Here is a 23,448-nt window from a genome sequence, read left to right as displayed (position 1 = left end):
GCTAGCTCAGCAAAATCCCAAACTCTTCTATTCTAGTGACACAGGCCTAAGCTTTTGCTGACTGCACTATCTCAGGCACAGACCTGATCTCTTTGATTTGCACATGAATGCTGACATTTTTAAAGAATTACAGCATTTATAGGTAGTGCCTACCATAATTACCAACCGAATTAACTCACTCTTCTCTGTGATTCTCAGTTTCCATCAATCCAATTTAATTCTCTTTTTTAGCCTCTCCTTCCCATGTCTCTCTAGGATAGACTCTTCATCCATGTGATCACATCCCCAAAAGTGGCCAGCCTAAGAAAGAAGAGATTTTGCTCTTTCCTAGGAGCTAAGTGAGTAATTTCCTGTCTTGGTTTGCTAAACTCTTTCATACATGCTAACTTTTCTCTGAGCTCAGCATTGCACTCAACTGAAAATTCATTGCAGGAGGCAGCCCCAGCATCCATGCTCTCTATCTGCCTGTTACTTTGCCTGCAACAGGATTACCTTTAGGGTACTCTCAGGCTTTACACACCCAGCACAAAGCTGACAAGCGGGATGCCTGCTAGGGAATACCCACCCATTCAGACTCTAGCCAAAGGCAAATGCCATTCTTAATTATCTGTATCAAGCCTGAATAGAATCAGCTGAGCCCTCTGAAAGTGGAAAATGCTGGCTTTCACAGACATTTGAGTCAGATGACATATTGGCCACTCTAATATGCCCAGAGCTTTATGTTTTGTCTCTGAGGAGCTGCAAGCTTAATTGTTCACATTCCTCCTGATCTGGAAGGTAAACCAGACTAAAGAAAAGCAGTCTATGTTTTCAAATACACTCTAAGTGGGCATGATGGCACAATGCTAATACTTGTTAATGATTTTTTTTTTATTTAATAAAGAACTCTGTCAACAAATAGAGCCTTCTTTACTTCAGGCTGCAGCATTTTCTACTATATAATGATGCATTAGTTATGCATGCCTGAACTAGTGGTGTTTTTATGAGAACCAGTAGAGCCAGAAACAGATCTTGAAAAATCCATTTGAGAGAATGCTACTGCACACATGCTGTGGACATGGAAGAGAGATGGAGAAAAGAGGGTAGATTTTCGTACAATGTAAAGGCAGTTGTGTGAGAACCTCAGCTTAGGAATGAGGGATTCACACCCTGGCTCCCACCACAGCCCCCAGCATGGCTTGACAAGTTATTGAATCTCTCTCTGTAAATATAAACTATCTCACTCATGCATCTCACTACCAAACCTCTCTATGTATGTGTGAAATGCATCAGGACTTCAAAACATTTCTTCCAGAGGATTGTTATGACTGCTTGGGCAGCTGAATCTCAGGAGGTGTCCCTTTTAGAGACCTGATTCCTCTTTGTGCAGAAAGTATGGTTTGTACACTCACTACACTCCTGCTGTAGGGTGAGATTTAACAATGCGTCAAAAAACAGAATCCCACCCAAATTCTCTGGTATGCAAGAATGCTGCAGTTCTGTGGTTTGTTCTGTGAACATTTTCATGAAATTTATATTTTTCAAAGAGCAAAGTACAAATGCTTTGTATACACATGCAAAGAACTACTGCTAAAGATAAGCAGTATGGTACCCTATACACATACAAAAATGTGTACTACATTTGTCCAAAATAGTTCTTGTTCTGGCAAAGAAGTCCACAGTGGGCTCTGAAGTAGTATTCAAGAGTACAGACTTTCCTGTTCTCCTTAGATCATGTTTTCCCTGCCAAAGAAGACCACCAGCAGTACCACCCAGCCTGTGATACCTGCACACTGGAGTCAGCAGCTCTAGTGAGCCTTGTATTGGCACCCATGCTAATTAGAATCAACTCATTAACACAGAGGATTTCTTCCACCTGAAACTACTAGGTGCAAAATCGACTTCTCTTGGTCCTAGGTCAGCTATCACAATAAGGCACTGCAAACATGTTAAAATTATTGCAACCATTCCTCAGATCATAAAGTAGTTAGCTATAGTGAAGCTTTGGTATCCTTTTGTGGCAGTCTGTTTTTTGTAACAGACCGGCCTCAGCTTCTCTTTGACAAGTATGTCCTTATTCCAGGGGATGACTTCTCAATGCATCAATTTTGGGTGTTCCCAGAAAAGGAGCTGCTGAAGCTTTCCATCACCCTCCTGTCAGGAATTTCCCCCAGCTCCATACAGTCTACAGCACAGGATTTATGGCATACTTCCCTACCTAAAGGTGCAGGATCCTAGTTTATGAGCAAAAAAGAGCAGAGGGGTGCACCTGAGCATGGCCAGGCTAGTGCCAGCAATCTGATAAGCCCACCTTAAGCAGGTATTTACCCTTACACTGGCATTTTGAATTGAACTACCAGTGAGTGAGTGATCAGCAACCACATTTCAGTGGTAGTGGCAGTAGCAGTGGCAGCAGATTATTCATACCCACCAGCCATACCTCCATAATTCTCTTGGGGACTGCCCATAATTCTCTTGGGGACAGCCAATTTTGAAATACTCTCAACATCTTGCAGCACCTGCTAATAGAAAAATAAGACGTGCACAGAACACACACACACTTCTTCACACTTAAATGAAAACATGGTGTAGATCAGAATTAATTGGATCAATAAATATAGGATTTGATACAAAAAAATCTCCTCTTGTGAGAAACAACCAATGAGTAGCAATTTCTAATGGCCAAGCACATTACTATGACTGTATTTATTCTCTCTAATAAGTACAAGGATCAGGTTAACAAAACGCTACATCCATGAGCACAGTTTTACAGTTAAAAACATGATATAGCACCAAAGTTCAGAACAGTTGTTCATCATAAATGCTCGGTGAACAGCTCCTCTCCATTAAGGCAGATTATACATCATGCTTAACCTATAGAACTGGGGCCTTTTAGCATGTAGTCATAAAACGCCCTTATTGCAAGAGTCACCTTCATCAAATGTTTGCTGAACTCTATGTGCCTGGGAAAACACCTTGTGGAAAACTCCATCCTCCCTTTGCCTAAGAGGATAGTTTGGCAGTAGGATGAGGAAAAGTAGATCTAAGAAACAACTTTTCAGTGCTACGTGATTTGTTCTTGAGCAGATGCTTATTTCACAGGAATAACTGTAAGGCATCACTACAAGACAGTTTCAGGTGAGTGTCCATACCTTATGCTTAGAAGTCTGCATTGCAGACCTGACTTTGAAGTTCAGGGGACTTTTTATCTAAACTACAAAACACCTGAGTGGGTCATTTGATAACAAAACTCACAACCATGCATCCACAGCTGACTCCTGTGCAGGTGAAACCCTGTAGCAATTGGCAACTAGCATCCTGGACTGGCAAACTGAGTTCCGTGGTCAACTGTGTATATTATCAGACAAGTGGTGAGCTCCTAAAAATGAATTTAATGGCCCATATCTACTTCAAGCCATCACATTCAAGATAGTCCAGTGAGTCAGGTATGGGACTGATGTGAACAGAGAGGCTATAATCAAAACGAGGCTGGCTTTGTTCAGTACCATATGAGAAAGACCTTACTTTCAGGTTTCCCATCATAACTGGCGTCTTCTAATGTTTCTTGAGCAGGTGTGTGTGTGTTTATTTTCCTCATTGAGTAATTGAGGGCTTTTTGGAGTCTCAGTGAAACCTTCCAGGAGTTTTTCTGTGCCCACAGATTGGTTTACAGACCTGAGAACAGTTACTGATACTGGAAATTCCTTTAATTGATAGGAGAATTGTTAAAACACTTTGGTCTTTTGTCTTTACCACAGCATAGTATATAATGTTAAATAATTGCAATGAGATTCTTTGTAGGCCAGAGAAAATGACACTCTGAAATGAGAAAAAGCCTTTTGAAGCCCTTATCTTTCTACTTTCTCTTGCTTTCTGCATAGATTACAAGGTTAATTACCAGCAGTAGTTCCCAACAGCTGCAGCAGAAACATTTAGAATGCCTAAGAAAAGAGAACTGCAAAAAAATACAGATTTATTTGAGGTCTTTGTTTATATGACTGAAGGTGGATTAAAATGATAAATTACAATGTACCTAATGAAGATTTTATAGGTTGTGGTTCATTATATCTTGTAGTACTTCCACCTCAATGGCAAAAGCTTTTCAGACTAATGGCAGCCAGTGATGACACAGCATCATTACAGCGGTAAGAATACACATTCCCATACAATCTGCAAACTATCAGTGGAAGTCAATAAAAAGCTGGATCCATGGAACAAAGACCCTCAGCTAAACTGTCATTAATGAATTAACAGGACATAAGATCTCTGACAGAATGAAGGGAATATGCTGCAGCAAAAAAGTATCTTTGAATATGCTAGTTATCTTTTGATATCTGCAATATCTTTGAACTCCCCTTTAGGAGGAAGATAACTGGCATGAGCATGTGGAGGAAAGAAGGAAGCAAGGTGAACAACAGGCTAGAGCAGCAACCTGTGGAAGCAACTGCATGCTAATGACTCCAAACGGAAACAACACTGATGGAGAACTCCTTAGGATGAATTAATATTCAAGCCATTTCCCCTCTATTCCCTGAAAAGGGAGAGGAGGAGAGGTTCTCCTTGTCCTAAGTTTAGCAAGCTACTTACTACCTTTGCCCCTTCTAATACTTGAATAAAATTTTTAAACCTGAATACCTAAAATTAGGCTTCCAAGCCTATCTTTAGAGTATTAGGCACAAATTCATGTTTCTGTAACTAGTCTCTCTGCAGGTGGATCCCTCCACTCAGCCATGCAGTATGTGATATGCAGAGAAATTTTGCATCAGTGAGAGCTTTAGCAAGTAGAGCTGAGCTTTTCAAAAGCACAATCAAGCAGCTTACAATATAATTAATACACAAAATAAATCACTGTGTAGAGTTTTGAAAATCTCTCCCCTGACACTCAGTGGCTGCTTGGTAGCCACATCTACATAAGTCCTACCATTCAATACTTTATTTAATGTTTGATTATGCCCTGCAAGACATAAGCATTCTGGACAGCATAGAAGGATTTTATTTTTAGTTGTTTACACATTTCAGTTGTTTTCATGACGGCTGACCTGTTCAGGCCTAAAGTGCAACTCTGAATGCAAATCTTTATGGTACCAAAAGATGATTCCATGGGTATTTCTAAATAGGCACTGATGAGTTTGTAGCCAGTATTTTATTTCAACTTTCTGCTTCATTTAGAGAAGTGGAAAGCAAGAACAGAACTTCACAAATTCCTGATTAAGCTGGTGGAGACCAGCCTAGGTCCAGAGAAAGCATTGGGAATACTGCAAACTAGGGAGGGTCTAGAGAGGGAAAGGAGCCCCTCCCAGTGGCTACACTGGCTATTCTTGCTCCACTGAAGTTTTACTCCCATTGAAAGGGATCCTTTAAAGATGTTGATATAGAAAAACTAGAAAAACTGGCAGTGGGACCCTTAGCAAAAGTGATTGCTGCTTCTCCACAGGGCTTACTGTAAAAATTTGCTTTCTCTTTCCTCTGTGATGCCATCAATCTACAGCCCTCCCTGATGGTGTGGGAGCTTATTACCCCCATCAACAATAAAAGAAGGCTTACTTAAAATCACACAGAGCTTCTAATATAAAGCATTTATAGGCATTAACATTTCCACTAGGGAATCAAAGGGCAATCAGCTAGTTCTTACAATGACTGGAAATCATCTCAAAGTGGTATATCTATACCAAAATGCTGCTGCTGAAGGCAGCTAGTGTGCCATTTCAGAGATGAGGGTCTTGGGTGAGTTGCCTGTGCCATGAAGGGGAATCATGTCAGTGTCCAAGAGGCTTTGCAGCATACCTGACAGTAGCAAAGTGCAGGCTTTTGTTGGCTGTCACTACTGACCTGGCTTAGCTTGCTCCTCCATCCTGCAGTATGCTGCCTTAGGCGAAAACAAAGGGACAACACAATGAAATGAAAAGCAGAACATTCAGGTGGAGCAAAAGAGGCTAAAATACCCCAGACCAGCCAGGTGGTGAAAATCTATGGTGATCTGAGAAAGAAAAGAGAGAGAGGACTGACCAGTTTTAAAGAGCTCAGCAGATGTACAGAATTCACAATGAATACTCCCTCCTGAATAGGAACAGAACTACCACTGAATTTTGACAAAGTGCATTAGTCAGACTTAGAGGTTTGATTCAGCAGTAGCAAGATGAAACGGTAGTTTGGGTGTTTATAACCTGTCAGGTCAGAGGCAGATAACCAAAAACTGTGCACCTTATGCACTGCTGCATCTCTGGGATTTCCTATAACTGCTGGAAGACCATGTCACCAGCTTCATAGGCTCAAGATTTCAGAGGTTCTCTTAATTCTGCAACTGCAGAGTTGGACAGCTAATCTTTGTAACTTGGAATATATCATGTCACAAACCTGCAGAGGCGTTTCCTCCTTATTTCAAAGTTATGTTGCAATGTAGGAATGTGACTGAAAATTTGTCTGGGGCATTAACAGCCCTGAGAGTAACTGGTTATAAAAATAGAGTACTCACAACCTTTCTAACTCTGACCCTTGTGTAGAGAGAATTAAAACACTGGGACAGAAATGTTTTTGAGAATTATCCTTAACATAGCTCAAGTACTTGTTTTCTCTTTTTCGTTGTGAAGGATTGTGGGATGGCAACAAAAGATTTCTATCCCTGGAAAAACAATTAAAACAGTAAGGCCTGCTCTGTGGATTTTCTGTAAAAATATTTGCTTTTTGCACTGGGAAGCAACCTGAATAATTCAGGACTTTCAGACTAGAATAACAGGAAATGGAAAAATAATGATTTAAACAGAATAAAATTCCATAAGCCATAGGATTTTTGTTGTTGTTGCACAAATTCTCCCCCTGAAAAGAAATGGTCTTTAGTGAGATGGCCTTCAAAATCATGGAAGAAGTGAGAGGACCTGAGAGCATAACACAGTGTCACGGTTTAACACTGGCCCGGCAATTAAACCGAGTAACAGACGCTCTCTATTAATCTCTCTCTCCTCCCTGATACGAAAGGAGAGAGAATAAGGGAGAGAGACTTATGGGTTGGTAACTAAACTACACAACTTTAATGAAACAGTAATGATAAATAGGAAAAAATTAATAAATATATACAAATATACAAGAAAATGGATACTACATTCCTCCCCCCTACCCCCCAATAGCTCTCACGTCACCACCGAGGCTGCAGGGCAGCCCTGGGAAAGTCCAGGCTGGACTCCTGTAGTCGGCAGCGGTTGGGAACTGGAGGCAGGAACACACAGATAAGGGCTGGCACGGATCAGGACCACAGGCAGGCAAACGGACGGGATCCTTCCAGGATGCCGGGGTGAAGGAAGGAAGCAGGGAGGGCAGGAAGGGCAGGCAGCCGGAAGCTGGAAATCAGGAAATCTGGCTTGGCCCTCGTGATCCCTCAAATTTATACTGAGGATGACGTATATGGGATGGAATACTCTGTTTGGTCAATTCTGGCATCTATCTTGTCCGTTCCTCCCCAAAGGAGGGATGCAGGTGGGACCTCTTTATGTTTTCCTCAGAGCTGAGCAGTGTCCTTGGCTCTGCATACCAGTCTCTAGCAGTAACTATAAACATCAAGTGTTATCAGTCCTAGAAACACACACTGTCTGAGAAACTTGCTGTTAATTTCAGCAAGTGCAACTACTTACAAGAGACTTAGCTAAAAGCAAAAGTACAAGACGGAAAATCACCTTTATCCTGGCCCAAACCAGGACACACAATTTGGTGCCAGCATCACTTCTCTCAGACACTTATTGTGCTTCCTAACTGCTGCAAGCAGGCAAACACACCTGCCTTCATCAGCTGTACTGGAGCTACTCTGTGTCTCAACTGTATTACTTTCCTTGCATGCTACAGAAAATGGTTTTGGTTTTCAGCCTTGGTGAGGCATAGTAAGACTACTACAGGAAGACATCCTTAAAGATGCTCTAGTCTGTCCAGTCTAGCAGTTTCTGAAGCAGTTCCATCCTTACAAATCTTATCTACAAGGACAACAAAAATCCCCACACAGTTCACACCAACTGCTCCATCAGCACAATTGGGCTTTACCCAAGGGAGGATACATTCCTACAGGCAGCCAAAAGCTCACAGCACTTAGCTGTGCATGAATAAAGGGATCCAGGGGAAAAAAAAGGGAGGGAGAGGTGTTTCCCCCTTTGCACTACAATCCATGCCTCTGTAAAAAATTGCACATGTCCCATTTTATTTCACTGAATACAGTCTGCTACTTTATGAGCTGTTAAATTCAATAGCTTGCTTTATTTTCTGTTGAGCTCATACTACCTACTGGACCCTGAATAAGTGCTATTTGGAAAACTTTTGGATGCTCTTGGCATCCAAATTGTGTCTCACAACTTTTGTGGGTTTTTGTGCTGTTTGCAGATCAGGATTCAGGTGTGACAACTAAAGCCGTGTTGTACTTTTCAGCTGAGTAAGGTTATGTAAAATAATTACTGGATCTAACCAGGAAACCAGGTGCTGGCTTGGAAACAGCTTGTCATCTGAACCACATAATTCTCCTGGCTTTTACCAAACATATTTTAACTCTATTGTTTGTTTGATCCTTTAGAAATTGTCACATCCAAATTGATTTAAGTGGACCCTACCTGTTTAGTGCAAAAGCAAAAAGAAAGCTAGCAGCAATTAGAATAAAAAGGGCTTGGTTTCTTCTGACCTATCAAAATTCTTATTCCCTATGTAAGTATAAACTTCATGTGAAAACTCTAGAAGGAAACAAAAGCCCCCCCTTTTTAAAATTCTTCATTTACAAGACTGTTAAGAGTTGTGCAGACCTTTTGGTCTCAAATTACATAATTATAATGTTTAATTATTTCAGATCTGAAGTCTACTGTAGAGAAATTATGTTTGTTTTTCTCATTAAAAAAAGGAAACAAAAAAGGTAGAAACTAGTTTTATAATTCCAGACAAGGATGTAGTGAAAACATTGCATTTTAAAAAACAAAAACATCACTGTAAGTCAACTGGCCATTCCAACCAGAAAGGTAGTTTCAAACTACCTTTTTTGGTTATGCCAAGATCAATTTTAAATTCCTACTCTAGTGTTCCCAGGACCCACACTGCTGTAGAGATTTCACCAGGTCGTTGCTGATGATGTTGGGGTGTGCACATCACTCAGAGGACATGACACATGTTCTCATAAATTAATTGCATATAGAATGTATAACCAGTTAAACTTTTGTGGTTTAACCAGTAAATTTCTTTGTCTGAACATAATTGGTATGGAATGAGAATTGCTATTACATGCAGAGCTATAATACTGACATAAAATAACAGAACACAAAAAGAAGTATTTGAAATTTACTTCTTCATTTACTATATGGCAGCAACTCCTTTGTATCTTCAAGATAAAGGGAAGACAGAGTGCTGAGGAATCTAGATGCTAAATTACTGCTTATTTGTTTTTGAGTGCTGACTGCTGGGCTAATTTCCTCCTGCACATTGGGTCCAGAGAAGGAAGAACTGATTACCTATTACAGTAGCTCAGGGTACCTGCTGAAGGTAAAGGGAGATTCTAGAGCTGGCCAGAAGTATACAAGGGCTTAGGCAGAAATGCAGGCAGCAAAACACAGCCCAAATTTTTTGTTCTTTTGCATGAGGCATCCTTTCCCTTTTCAGTTGCCCTGCACTTGGTGGATATTAGGTATTCACACTGGCACTCTGTGTCATGCCTCTTACCCCCCTAACTCACCTCTAACTTTGTTTCTCATCCTCAGTTTTGCTCTTCATAATGAAGATGTCTACAAACAGGGACTGTCTGGGTTGTGGTGTGAGAGATTCGTGTGAAATGACCTGCACCATGACCCCTGGGTTTTGCTTCTTCTCACACTTTGGCACTTTGGCACTGTTTCCCTTGTGAGAAGGAGAGAGAGCAGCACCTTCTCCTGTTCTGTTCCCTGATGTCCACTGATTTCTTCATTTAGGAGAATGTCTGTTGAAGAATGTGCCCCAGCAGAGCTGGACATAGATGCTATATTTGCACTCTGAGGATACCTCAAGCAAACCTCCCTGTTGGTTCCCACAGCTTGCTTTTTCACAGTACATTGCTAATGAACTTGGACACTGCTGTTACAAAACTGAAGAGTTCTAGTTCTGTACCTCAAGCACTGACTTTGTGTTAGGCTGGGACTTAAACCTACTTACCTTTTTCTCAGCACTGTTATTTATGATAATGTTTAGGCTCCAAGCACACATATCTTAATATAATTCTTCTTCAAGTTACATTAAAAGTCAGGTTTCCTGACTCACTGTGAATCTTTATGATCAGAATACATTATTCAGCAGCAGCTGGACACCTGAAAGGCTTAAATCATCTAAAATAAGGATAAAGCATTTAAAAAAAGAAAACTTGATTGGGTGACATTTTGGATATGACCCAAGGTCTTTTAAAACTTATATCTCACAGTGATCAGTCCAGGTATTTCTTATATAAATTTCTGCCTACTGAGTATTGTCCATCTGCTTAATTACCTCATTCTGATAGACACTAACATAATACTCAAGGCACAGCATCTAATATGTTTCCCAGAATTTTCACTGTAATTAATTACTACCTGTGTAGGTATTGTAATTTACAGAAGAACTAATGCATCCTTTAATTTAACTCAGCTTTTGGCTTCAAAACCTTCCTGTGGCAGTACATTCTGCAGTCTAATTACATATTGGAAACTGTAATTTTTAATTTCTACCTCTGTAACTGATTTCCTGTTTTTTGACAGAAATGTATATTCCTCTCTGTTTAGGTAACTCAATAATGTATTTTCTACCATCTCCTCTTTGTCTTGTTCACAAAAGAAACAGTCAGATACAAGACTACTGACTTCAAAAATACAATAATTTGATTTCTGTACAAAGCTGGAAAAGCTAAAGGCTGCTTTAACATGATGTAAACAACAGATGCTTCTGAAAACCTCTGCATTTTATGTGCTGCTCCTATATCCCATTCGGCTCTAAAGCATTCACACTGTGCACAGTTAATTACCTGCTAAGGACTAATTTCTTCCCTACTGAATGAATTCACTGCATAATGCTCACTTATACTAGTGGAGGACGTGGTTTATAGCGTCCATGAGTTTTTTACAAACCTCTAATGCTTGGAAATTCTTCTCCTGTCTGCATTGTCTTTCATTGCTGCTGATTTAACCCCTTACTTTAGTTTACATTAATTATAAGTGAGATTACCCATGGGAGGATTTAATTCTGTGTAATAAAAGCACTTGAAATATTAACTCAGATCCTATTGCCTGGGTGTATTCATGTAGTCAGGTCCCAGAATATCTGTGATATACATCTGTGAAACGCAACATATAATATAAACCCTGAGTATTTCATAACTTTAACATCTTGAAGTATTTAAAGATGAAGCTCTACTCTTTCTTGTAACAACCTGAAGTATTTAAAGATGAAGTTCTACTCTTTCTGAACCCCACTAATGCCTCTCTTCTGTGGTTCCCATCTTGAGCAAGACACAGCTTCATGGGCCTCATGCTGCAGTGGTACTGACACTTGTGGGACCCTCCTGGCTCGCCAGTCTCTGGCTGATCATTGGCATGTGGTTTTGCCTGATCCCTGCCATTGCCTCTGCCTGTCCTTCTCACCAGAAAAAGCAGACTTTTTGCTGAATTGCTTTAGTGCTGTATATAAGGAACCTGAGGGCCATAATACAGCACAGACATGTGTCACCACCTCAGAAGGAGACAAGTGAAGTTACAGAACCATGGAAATATAGAATGGTTTGGAAGGGACATTAAATATCATCTCGTTCCAACCACCCAGCATGGGCAGGGACACCTTCCACTAGAACAGGTTGCTTAAAGCCGTATCTAACCTGGTCTGGAGCACTTCCAGGGAGAGGGCAGCCACTGTCTTGTCATAAATTTGCTCTGAAGTGGTTCTAGTTCATAAACCTCATGTGCATTAGGAGCCTACAACTGCAAAGGAGTGGTGTCCAGCCAAAGCACTGCCCTTAAAGGTTGCTCCGCATCATGAGAACCATCAACCCTCTCTCATGGTAGTGTCTGTGTTCCAGCTGCTTGCAGATCTCAGCACCAAAATTTGTGCCAGAGTGACATTTCTGTAGCAGCTCCCACTAAAGGGAACAAAAACAATAATTTGAAATTGGCAGCTGTGGTGAAATGAAGCACTTCCATAGAAGGTACTGCACAAATTTTTCCTAATGCTAAAATCATGGGCAGGACACTTTGTGGAAGATTTTGCATCCGATTGATACTATGACAGATATGATTAGGATGCTGACAAAATCAAGTCATTACGGTATACAAATCAGAACACAGAAAGGATAAGGGTTTAATTGCTGAAATAACAAGGCCAGCTGGCAGCAGTGCTCTTAGTAATATAGTTCACTTTCTAAATGTTCCCTATTAGCTCTGCCAGCAGAACTGGTGGTCATTAGCAGACTGAAGAAACAATTTGGCATGTCACAGGGAGCCAGCTAGTTTGGTTTCTAGTGAATGGCCATCAAAAAAAAAAAAAAAAAAGCAGCTAGTGATGTAATAAATAGCAAGAAAAAACATTATAAATTCAATTATAATAATTAATTTTGCCTCAAACCGACTATAATTAATAGCAGCCACCCAAGTAGCCTCAATCAAATGTGAGCAGGAATTTTAAGAAACCTGCTCACAATACATCATGATAGACAGGAATTTCTTGCTTCTGTTTCAGATATGAAGAGTAGGAAGTGTGTCAGAAAATCAGGCTGGTTTTCATAACTGTGTTGTTTGGTATAAGAGAATATCTGCTATTACCTCTTCCTACAGACCCTGCCTCAGGTAATACTTAGGAACTTGGTATGCACAGCAGGAATTTATAATGAGCTCTCAGTTTAGATTCCCATCACTGCAAAGCAGAAAGGTTAAAAGAACACTTAGGGAAAAAAAAAAAACAACAACAAAATCAAAAAGGCCCAAACCCAACCCTTTTGTCTATCAAAAACAAATGGAAACCCAGGGTTTGAAACCACAGACAAAAAAAAGCAATATATGTGTTATCACAAGTCATTACAGTAACTCAATGAAACTTTCTTCACATTGCAAGAGCCCAAGAATTTATCACAGTATCACATCGAAGTCACCAGCATTTATCCCTTGGAAAGTATCTACTTCCTTTCTAAGCAGTGGTGCAGACGTAGCTGGACTGACAGCCCCAGGACCTGACCCATTCAATTTAGCTACACAACAGGAACAATGCTGTCAGTGTGAGTTGCCTCTAGCTCTGATCCCCAGGACATCTGGGAAAGGACAATTTTGTCCTTCTGCCCTTGAGAGAGTTCAGTCAGTCACAGTCTTACAGAGAGACAGATTTCTTTGCCTCTTTAAGATAGTCAGCTCACCTTCCAGCCTATGTTTCTGAAAATCATAGCTAGCTTATGTATATAGCAGATTTCATTTTAATCTGGTGAAAAAAATTCCATCACATTCCTCTCCCCTCCACTGAAGATTACACTCACCTGGTGGTTTTGGAGGACAGTTTATTTTAAAAGAGGGATGATATGTTCTGCATCTTAGGTACTGGATCAAGTATCAGACCATATGTATTTCAATAAACAGGATTTTGACACTGATTTCACTATAAATAAAAGAATTAGAAGATGATGTTGTTTGGAAGGTCCTTCTGGAGGACGTTGACTCCAACCCCTGCTCAAAGCTTGACTCTCAGAGATCACCCCTTCCTGTTTGTTCAAGGTTTTGTCATTCAGAGGAGATCATCCTCTGATGACAAGAGGACAAGTTCTAACAAGATTTTGAGATCCTGTTGGGAATCTTGAACTATTTCATAGCTACAGTAATTTCATCAAAGAATTGTGCAGGTCCAGTTTCTGGTTTTCCCAGTATTTCACCTGCTTGGTATTACTACGGTGTTGCTTTTCTTGTCTGAATTTTGCCCAAAAAACTGATATAGTGTTACCTCAAAATATTCTTTCTGGAGGGGAAGAACAGCAAACATTAACCAAAGAAATCTGAGTTCAAAGTGAGGTTTAAAATCAAATCACAATCAATCTTTATGCTTGATGAATTGCTCCAACAAATTGACAAAGGAAAGAGAAAAGGCCAAAAATTGTATGCTGCTCTAGGCAAGTACATAATTGATACCTAGGTGAGCTAAAAGGAAGATATGATAGTGTGTTGTTTTTTACAGAGATTTTAAGACCCAAAAAAGTACTCTGCAGCTTGTCCTCTCCCAAACCATGGGGCTTGTCTAAAGATTCTGACTTTTTCTGTTGCTGGTTTTTGCCACCGGTAAAATGTAATCCCTGTTCTGTGTCCAGTCATTGACTGCTAAAGGCATCTTACAATCAGCTGGAATTCTGCCAGTGCTCAGTCTCCAATGCTGGGAGATTTTGAAATCTTAAAATCACTTTCACCTGGCCCAGATGTCTCAGTTAAGTGATGCAATTTCACAGTAAGTCTTCCTGTGTCTCTCAGGTCCTGTATAAACCTTTACTGACATACAGAACTGCTCACAGGTTTGGTACAGCTGCCTAAATATCTGGTTTGATGTACTGCACAGGATATCAAGTTTACAGAAGTGGCCATCATGAACTGTGGGACTTTGCTTATCAGATAACTAAAAGAGGGAACACATACGGTAAGACTCATTCAAGTACTTAAGGCAAAAAAATTATGGTAAGAAGAAACAACCAATTCTTTTCAAGAGTTACAGATAAGTGAGACATTGGCCTGTGCTGTAAATTTTCCATTGTTTACTCTGCAATGTAAAATCAGAGTACAGCATAGTTTATGATAACATTATTATATCTACAGTTTGCAAGCAAGATTTTAACAAATATATTCAAGTATATAAATAAAAAGTTGTATCTTCATATATATATGTATACATATCAAAGAGACAATGTTTAGTAGACATATGGAAAATGTTAGAACCCTGCTGAGGACAATACAGCTGGAAAAAACACTGCGAGTCCCATCACTGTGCAGTAGTTCATAACTGCTTTGTACTAATTTTCTATGAGTGAGGAGACACAAGTTACATAGCCCTGGTGGTCAATCTTGAACCAGGACAGAGAGGGTCTTCTTACTCAGTCCCTGCCAGAGGGTGTAGTTTGCCCTATTTTCTTTGAAGTAGAGGGGTGAAGGGAAGATTTCCAGGTCTCAGACCAGTTTAGCTAAAAAAGACCAAACAGCTCAATGTGGAATTTTCATCCTTTTCCCGAGAACTGCTTTCTCTGGACCTTTTCCCTGCCATCTCTTTTCTCTTTTGGTGTCCTCCACATTTGACATCATCTCTTCACATCCCTTCCTTCTCATCTTCTTGTCTACTTCTCATTTAACTCACTCTCTCCTTCCTCAACTACCTTCTCTATGGTGCTGGGCCAAAGCTGTTTCATCCCAGGAGAGACACCGAGAGGAAAAGAGGACAGGAGTAGCTTCTAGTAGGAATGAGGAGCAGGTGTTGTTTTTCATTTGTTCTGTATAATGATTTTTTCTTTCCCCTCCTACAACACAATAAAGAATCTCTCTGCACAACACACTTATCAGGAGGAGGGGCCACTGAGATTTGGGATCACAAGTGTTGGATAATGTTGTGTATTTGCATAATGAGAGAGAAAGCATATATTATACCATGCAACGGCTTGCTTAGCCCCTCCAGGTGCTCCAGGGAGCACCAGAGAATATACGTAATAGCAGCTCAATTACATCAAAATTGGAAGCAAGGTCTCTTCAACTGTCCTAAATCAGATCAGTACTGCTACCCAAATCTGAGACTGACAGCTCTTGTCTCCAACTCAGAGTAACAATTTAGTTGAAAAGCCTAATCTGTGCATGGTTTCCAGCCTCTTCTCCAATCAGCTGAAACATCTTAAGCTTTTTTGGTAACCAGTTTTCTCTGAATAGTATCCAGACCTGAAAGCCTATTCTGTTGGTAAAATGTCCATGCAGTGGCCCTCGCACACTGCATTTCAAGATCCTTTCATCCTTCAGGATAAAGCTATCTTTATCAAAAGTTGTTGAGGCATCAAAAACTTGAAGCCTATTCCAACCAGAGGGAACTAGGGCTTACAAACCTGCCCCCTCCCTCTTCTGGAAGCCCTTTGCAGAGTTCTTGCACTTTCCACATGTACATAAACCAATGCCATTTCAAGGAGCCCCCCTGATAGGAAATTAACTCACTGTTGTAACTGCTGTTGATGTTCGTCTGTGTTGGCTCCAGGCTGTACTGAATTGAACCTTCAGAGGTGGCCCTTCCTGACAGTAAATGAGAGAAGAGAAGGGTAGGGATTAAAGAGAAGACAAGGGAAGGGGTAAAGTCAGGGAAGAAAAAGGAATAGTTAGATAAATTCTCTGAACAGATGTTCAGAATCTCTCCATTATTTTTTAAAACAGCTTCTTCTGTAAATCCCTACCCCCTCCAACAGACATACACTCACATACACACAAGCACATCTCCCAGCAGAAATTTGGAGAAGCTGTTTGCTTTGGTTCTTGCCACTGAGTCTTGTTTGTTTTGTCTGACTGTCAGCTTACTGGAAGTGTCTTGTACTGGAGTAATTAAAGAGGGTGGAAGCATGCAAGCTGCAGAATTAGTGATGCCATCTCAGCAGGTATGTGCTGGACATCACTGGCAGGTAAGATCCTTGTAGATCAGGCTGTCAAGCATGAGTTAATCTTGCAGCCTTTCTTTAAGGACAGGTGCATATGCTAGGACCTGAATGTTAAACATGAGGATGTCAGCGCTGCTCCTGATCACTGACAGGCATTGGATGCATAAGAAAAAATAGCTTGAAAAAATTTCCCATTATGAATAAATTTTCCCTTGGAAAAATGCAGTGTAAATCCTTTCTGGCATTAAGGATATGTTTGACTCAGGTCAGCAAAAGCTATGTTATTAACCTGACATGTGTCTCCTTAACAAACTGCACTTGTGAATTTGCTATGGAAATAGAAAATAGTCTGGAAGTTGCAGACATGCACTGTAAATGTGGCACCAGAAGTGAACAGAAAGCAAAACAATGAATCTGAAGGGTTCATGGAGGTTTTAATAATAGTTTTTATGCTGCTGCTACAGAGCAAACAATGAATCTTTAAGCCCCACAGGTTCATGGTCACGTTAACAGCAGGAGATTTTACCAGAGAGAAAGAAAGGCATATAATCTTCAGTCTGACTACTAAGATAACCATCAGTAACTCTAAATACCATTCTATAAATAAGAATCATCTTTTTTTACTCTTATTTCTCTCTAAATGACCTCTCTTCCTTCTATTCTCACAGAATTTGACTGTGCCATGCATGCTACTTAATAATATAATACCTCATAAGACAGAGTGCACATTGCTTACAGGATTTTTCAGGGAGGACATACAGAATTATTCGTCATTTGAGAATTATTGGAACGCACACATAAGCATTACACCATCTAGCAATGCTCATTATATTGACTGAAGAGTAGCCAGTATGAAGTTATTGCTGACAAACATTTTCACACATTCATATGAATGCAGAAGAACTCCGTTTAAGTAGCCTGTGTCTTTCAAGTGCAAAAGTTGAGGATTCTCACACTGATAGTCTCCACACTGCAGCAAAATCAGCTAAAGCAAGATATAAGACCATCTCTCCAAAACCTGACATAGTGTAAAGTTTTAATATACTACTCTTGACTTACTTTGACTGAAGATTCTAGTCTCATAGGAGCTTTAGTATGTTTATTTGCACTTACATGTGGGAGGGAACTGAGGTGAGTATTGCATTGAGTTATTGTTTTCTTAAAGATCACCTTATATTCAGAACTACTTTTTATTCAGTGCTATTCGGTACTATTTTTTGTGCTTTTCCAAAACAGCCTTCTAAAGTCTGCTAAAAAGCATCATGCTACCTACTTAGCCTTTCACTTCCTGTTGATCAAAGAAACCACTTCTAAGGCCTTCTTATTGTTCATAATGATTTTCCCATAAGTTGCCCTCATCTATTCCAAGTCTTTTTGATCTCCTGCTTCTATTTGTGTTATTCATCACTTTTGTTTTCATAATAGCTTTGCTTTCCCTAATTGCATATGGTTTTAGTACTCATGCATCACAGGCTTTGATCCCTCTCCTCTGCCTGCCTTGCCTTTGCTTCCTTACTAACTTGTTTTAACTGTCCAACATTTTCTAATAAGACAATACTCTTTCATTATGTCTTTATGTTTCAAAACATTTATTTACATGTTAAAGCTGAAACTTATCACCTGCAAGGCTTGTAGAAGTCTTTGTGCCCAATGCTGGTTAATGCATCCAATCTTTCTATGAATTTCTTGAAAGACTGTATCTGAAGAAGCATGAAATAAGAAACCAAGAAACCAGAAGTACCAGAAGTACTTTTTTTTTCTTTTTTTTTTTTCTTTTTTTTCCCCAGTGTTGGAAAATGTTTATTTCTACTCAGTTTTCAGCACTGCTCTTTAAAGTCTGTGAATCTTAGTTTGCTTTCTTTGGGGGAAACTGCAAACTGCAAATTTCACAAGTACTGAAGAAGTATTACATATTACTAAAGTAGCTCAATATAACCATAAAGTTTAGACAAAAAAAGAACAATAGCCTTTGAGACTGCATAAAACCTGAAAACTTGATTACATTCTGCTCAAACCCCAAAATTTTAAAGCCTGTAAACTGATGATTCTTAATGATAGGTAGTGATATTTAAGGCAGTACTAAGGAAAGAAAAACCTGTCGTCCATTACATTGTCTGCTTGGTTTCACATCTCTTGGCCTCTACGGGCTTCTCCAACCAGACACGGTTGGAGTGAAGAGTATGCACAACATACAAGACATAATCACAGAAGAATCAAAATTGAAAATAAATATGCTGTGTTGACCAACATAAATGCCAAGGGAAAGGACATATAAAAGGACATATAAGATACTGAGGCCCCTAAAGTCTCAACAGAAAATAGCCTTCTGCTCAAGAGACAAAGAAGTAGGAAGTAGGAGTCTACCTGCATACTTATTCAATTTTTAAAGGAAAAAAGCATGGTTATACAATGCTAGGTGAGTATAAATCTGACCTCTTAAAGCCAGCAAATTGATGATACATCCAATACATGCAAGTTTTTCCAGCCATCTCTGACAAAAAGCCAGAATTCATCACATCATCTTAGGCCTTCCAGATTTGCGCCATGGCCAAGAGAGAGCCCCCAGGGAAATAACCTGTTTCAAGCAGCAAAGAGTTCGCTGGAGAGCAGAAGCAAATCCTTAGGTGTTTCTTACCAAAACACCTTCATCAGGTGTTTTTTCTCAAAACTGATTTTTTTTTTTCTCTCCACAGCAGATAAAAGTCATTGGTTCACAACAATCATCCCAACACTCCTACTGTAATTATGAACCTATGTTTGAGGAGCAATAGTGACCCTCAACAACTAAAACCATAGTGCAGGGAAATTTCATGGGAGGCATAGATGAGCAAAGTTCCTCTAGTTCCTATAGTGCTATAGCCTCACCAGCAAGGAGCCTTCAGCATTAACAACTCCATCCTTCTCCAGCCACAAAGGCTGGTCATGCAGCCTCAGTTCTTTCTTCAAAATTGTGATAAGCAACAGGGATAAGATCCCTCCTAATGTTCATTGGGTGTGTGGTTTTGTTGGGTTTTTTTTTTAAATATCTGATATTTTTCTGATGGGCCAGAATATGATCTCAAATTATAAAACACAGCTCTGATGTTTCAGGAAAACTATAATTGTCTCAATTACACCGAAACAGACCCTGATTTATTCAAGATTTTTAAAAATCAGGCAGATTTTTTTTCCCAGTAAATTCCACACAACTTCCTTCACGCACAAGCTGCTGTCACTCTTTTTTTAAAAACAGATCCATCCCTTCATATGTATCCATGCTGAATTCTTGCAGGACTCAGAGTTTTAAAAAAAGTCTGAGGAATGAAGGTATGAATTGCCTGAGAGAGTCACAGAGAATTATGGACAGCCTAAAATAGAAAACACTTCTGTGGTCAAAGAGATTAGCTGCACTGAAACAGAAAATAAAGACCCTTGCTTTACTTGTTGTAAAAACAAGAACTTTTATCTAGAGTTTTGACATTTTAATTTGATACTGTAATTACAATCTCTTGGATATTTTGGCATAGACTGTATCCAGGTCCTTATAAGAGCTGCAGAAGCGAATTCTTATGCATCTTGTTTTTTCTTAAGATACAACAAATCCAGATTTCAGCCCATGGCCTGCCCAATGCTGAACCACAGGAATCCTAATCACTGACTTCCTTTCAGCTATGCGGCAAGTCTTTGAAATCTTGAAAGGTCTGTTCCTCCTTGAGGAAGAAAAGCTCTCAGTTTTTCCCAGGAAACAGGATTCTTGTTTTCAAGCTTGCTTCAGGTTTTAACCTCAGCTGAAAAACAGCCATTTTCTTCTTGCAACACAAGCACTGATTTAATGCCATCTTTTCCATTGTCTGAGCTGTCACTTTCACTGACAGGACAAACCATATCTTGACTTGGCAGATGTCACCCATTTCCATAACTTCATCCTACTTCCTTTGAAATTATTATCATTTATCATTCAGTAGCATCTAGTAATCCCAGATATGAAAGCCCATTTGTGTGAGCTTTATCATGATATCAGCCAATGAGTTGACAAAAGGCTACCTTTTTTTTCTCATTTAATGCAGTGCCAAACGAAATGGAATTTCAGCTTTTAAACCTACATCTGTTCGTAACAAGCCATGTATAAAACATAAAATCCTGGTGTATACAGATGTCCACAGTGGGAAGGAGAAAATTACCTAAGGGCTTAGCACTTGTCTATGGGATGAGTTTTAAAAGGTTAGCATACTGTTTCAGGGAATATTTTAGTACTGCTACAGGTTGCCTGTTTCCACAGACGAAGTATATAAATTTAGACAGTATATAAATAAAGCAATCTTTAACTGCTTCATCCAGACACAGCCAGCTCCAAGAGTTAAAGATCTAAGATGGCTTTACTCTGCAGTAAAAAAAATTCCAGCACATGCCAGCTCTGCACTGCCTTCCTCGCAATGAGCCTTTGTGGGTCCCTGTTGATCATGGTGGCAGAAACTACCAGTGCAAACCCTTACCATTGCAAGAGTAGAACCAGTAATGATAACAGCTTGATGCTGACAGACTTCCACAGATCTCAGCTGAGGAGCTAACCACAGCTGTATAGAGGAAAAACTCATCCTGCTCTGCTCTACCTTATAACTCCATAGCACATGAGAGCTTTCTGAAAAGATCTTTAACTGCTCTAACTGCCCCCCTTGGTGTAGAGTTTTCAAAAACTCTAAAGTAATTTAGGTCTTTCCTAAGTAACTTTTAGTAAATCAGGCTTTTAGAAAAATGGTAACAATACACTGTTTTTAACAGCTCCGTTTTAGATACAGAAAATACCGAAACTGGAAATTTGTTTTGCATCTCAAAGTACTGTGAGAAATCAAAATCTTTGAAATTTTCAAGCTCCTAAAAGGACTTAGCTCAAGTGCTACAAATTTTCATATTGGTCCAGCTAAGCTGTGTGGACTTTCTACACCACCTCCTATCAGCATATATTCAAGTCCATATCTCAGGGGCTTTATGCAGTGCTAGGACAGTTGTCTGAAAAAGGGATTCTAAGGAGAAGTCAGAGTGGAGAATAATGCCTACAACCTGCTTCAGTGACAGGAACACTTCAGATGATTGTGTAAGGACTTAGCAGAGGGACCTTGCAAACAAGGCGCCCAGAATTCCTAGCCTGGTGTACCTCCACACTCTTCTTTCAGCCTCTCCCCAGCAATGAAATCCTTCATAGCCTACTGGTAGTTCTTATTACAGAGAAGGAACCTCTTCTGATAAGGAAGCATGCTGTATCACACTGAGTGCAGATGCTCCTTTAATATCTGAAAAAAACTCCATGTGAAAAGCAGTGAAGCAGAGTGGTTCAGCACACATTTAAAGCTATCAACAGAGACCACACAGATAGGTAAAATTCTCATTCTCTCCTAAAACTGAAGTATTCAATTTTGCAAGTCTAATAATGTTTTAATATAGTTTTTGTGTATAAGAAATTATTCTCTATGTCTACATCAATACTTCTACGTCATCACAGAGTATTGCAGTACAACTTCAGGAGCAGCAGGGAGCATAGCTATAAATAAAGCCACTCTAAGCAGTATAATACTACACAGCATTATCAATACTGGAACTGACTGCAAATAAAAAAATCAAGAATGATTTATTGTAGTGTCTGATAGCTTCAAGGCAGCTGAAAACAGATACCAATACATTAAGTCAGAGAAATTGCCAATCTCCTGGTTTTCTGCATGAGAACTCCAAAGCAGACCTGGATTTTGCATGCTTTTTTTCTTTAAAGTGGCAGTGGATGGAGCACTGTTGTGTCCATCTTGAAAACACAAACCAAAAAACAAATGTCGAAGTATGGGGAATGGGGTCAGTTTTTCTTCTCACATTAGAGAGTCACTGAGATAGATGGTTCCTGTTGGCCATTGCTCAAAAAGAATTATTTGATGACGTCAGCAAGCCTAGTTTTTATGTGCCTTTAATTTGAAGTGAATGTGTGCAATCTAGAAACCCTGTATGTTGTAAAAGACTTCTGGATAAGCCTAAGGGAAAGAATTCTCTACCTAAGGGAAAGAAAGAGTTTTCTGCCTGATATGAAATAAAAACAGGCAGACACTTTCTTGCCTGTGACATTTCTGAGACCCATCTTTATGCAGATGTACGCATGCTAGCAGATGCCACCCCTTGAGGCTACAGGCAATAAAGCAGCTGAAGAATTTTATGATGCAGGTCTTTGAAAACAAGCACCACAGACAAAATGAGAAGGGATCATTTTTTCATCTGCTCTTCCCATCCAAGAATTACAGAGCAACAAATATAGCAACAAGAAATACATTTCAAAACAAACAGGTGATACTTATTCATGTAAACTGTATTTCAGCTTTGGAAATCCTGGCACTGTAAGTACTAAACCAAAAACTTAAATGCAGGCTCCAGGAAACACTGATCAAATTAATAAAATCTTTAATGGCAGTCTTAACACAAATAGATCCTTTGGCTCAGGATTCCCACAGCCACTGCAGTGCAAAAGGTTGGGCCATGTTCAGTGAAGCCACACTAGGTCTTTGCCTTGTGCTTGTAATGTCTTGTACAGGAGTACTTTTTTGCAGACAGGACATTTGGCTTAGGGGACACTGGTCTGATCTGGTATGACTATTTTTTATATGATGTGCACTCCACAATGCTCCTTGGTGTGATGGCTTTTAGGACCAGAGCAACTACACAGTCGTTTCAGAGAAGAAAGAAGTGTATGAAATGGGAATTAATAGGCTGTCACCTGTTTTGGCATGAGTATTCACTGGGGGAGCCTGAGCCTTCACGGTGCCCAGTGTTGATAATCATATCTTCTTGTTCTTACTTGGGGAAGGAACACAAACTCCAGAACAGAGAGTGTATAATCAGCAGGGGCTGTGACAGAGGAAGACAGAGTCTCCCAACTGCTTGGAGAG

The 23,448-nt window shown here is 39.8% G+C and overlaps 1 protein-coding gene across 2 annotated transcripts in view; it reads right to left on the bottom strand.

Moving 5' to 3' along the window:
- NRG1 (neuregulin 1) overlaps positions 1-16,191 on the bottom strand; it is a 285,176-nt gene extending 268,985 nt beyond the window's left edge. For both annotated transcript variants that reach the window (XM_071730306.1, XM_071730308.1), the window contains exon 1: positions 16,122-16,191. The gene's annotated coding sequence lies outside the window, so the exon portion shown is untranslated. The remainder of the gene's footprint in view (positions 1-16,121) is intronic.
- Positions 16,192-23,448: the final 7,257 nt, after the last annotated feature.

This window comes from Heliangelus exortis, chromosome Z, assembly GCF_036169615.1.
Source record: "Heliangelus exortis chromosome Z, bHelExo1.hap1, whole genome shotgun sequence".
NCBI classification, from domain to species: Eukaryota; Metazoa; Chordata; class Aves; order Apodiformes; family Trochilidae; genus Heliangelus; species Heliangelus exortis.
Note: the sequence above shows the minus strand (reverse complement) of the source record. Positions and strands in the feature narration are given on the sequence as shown.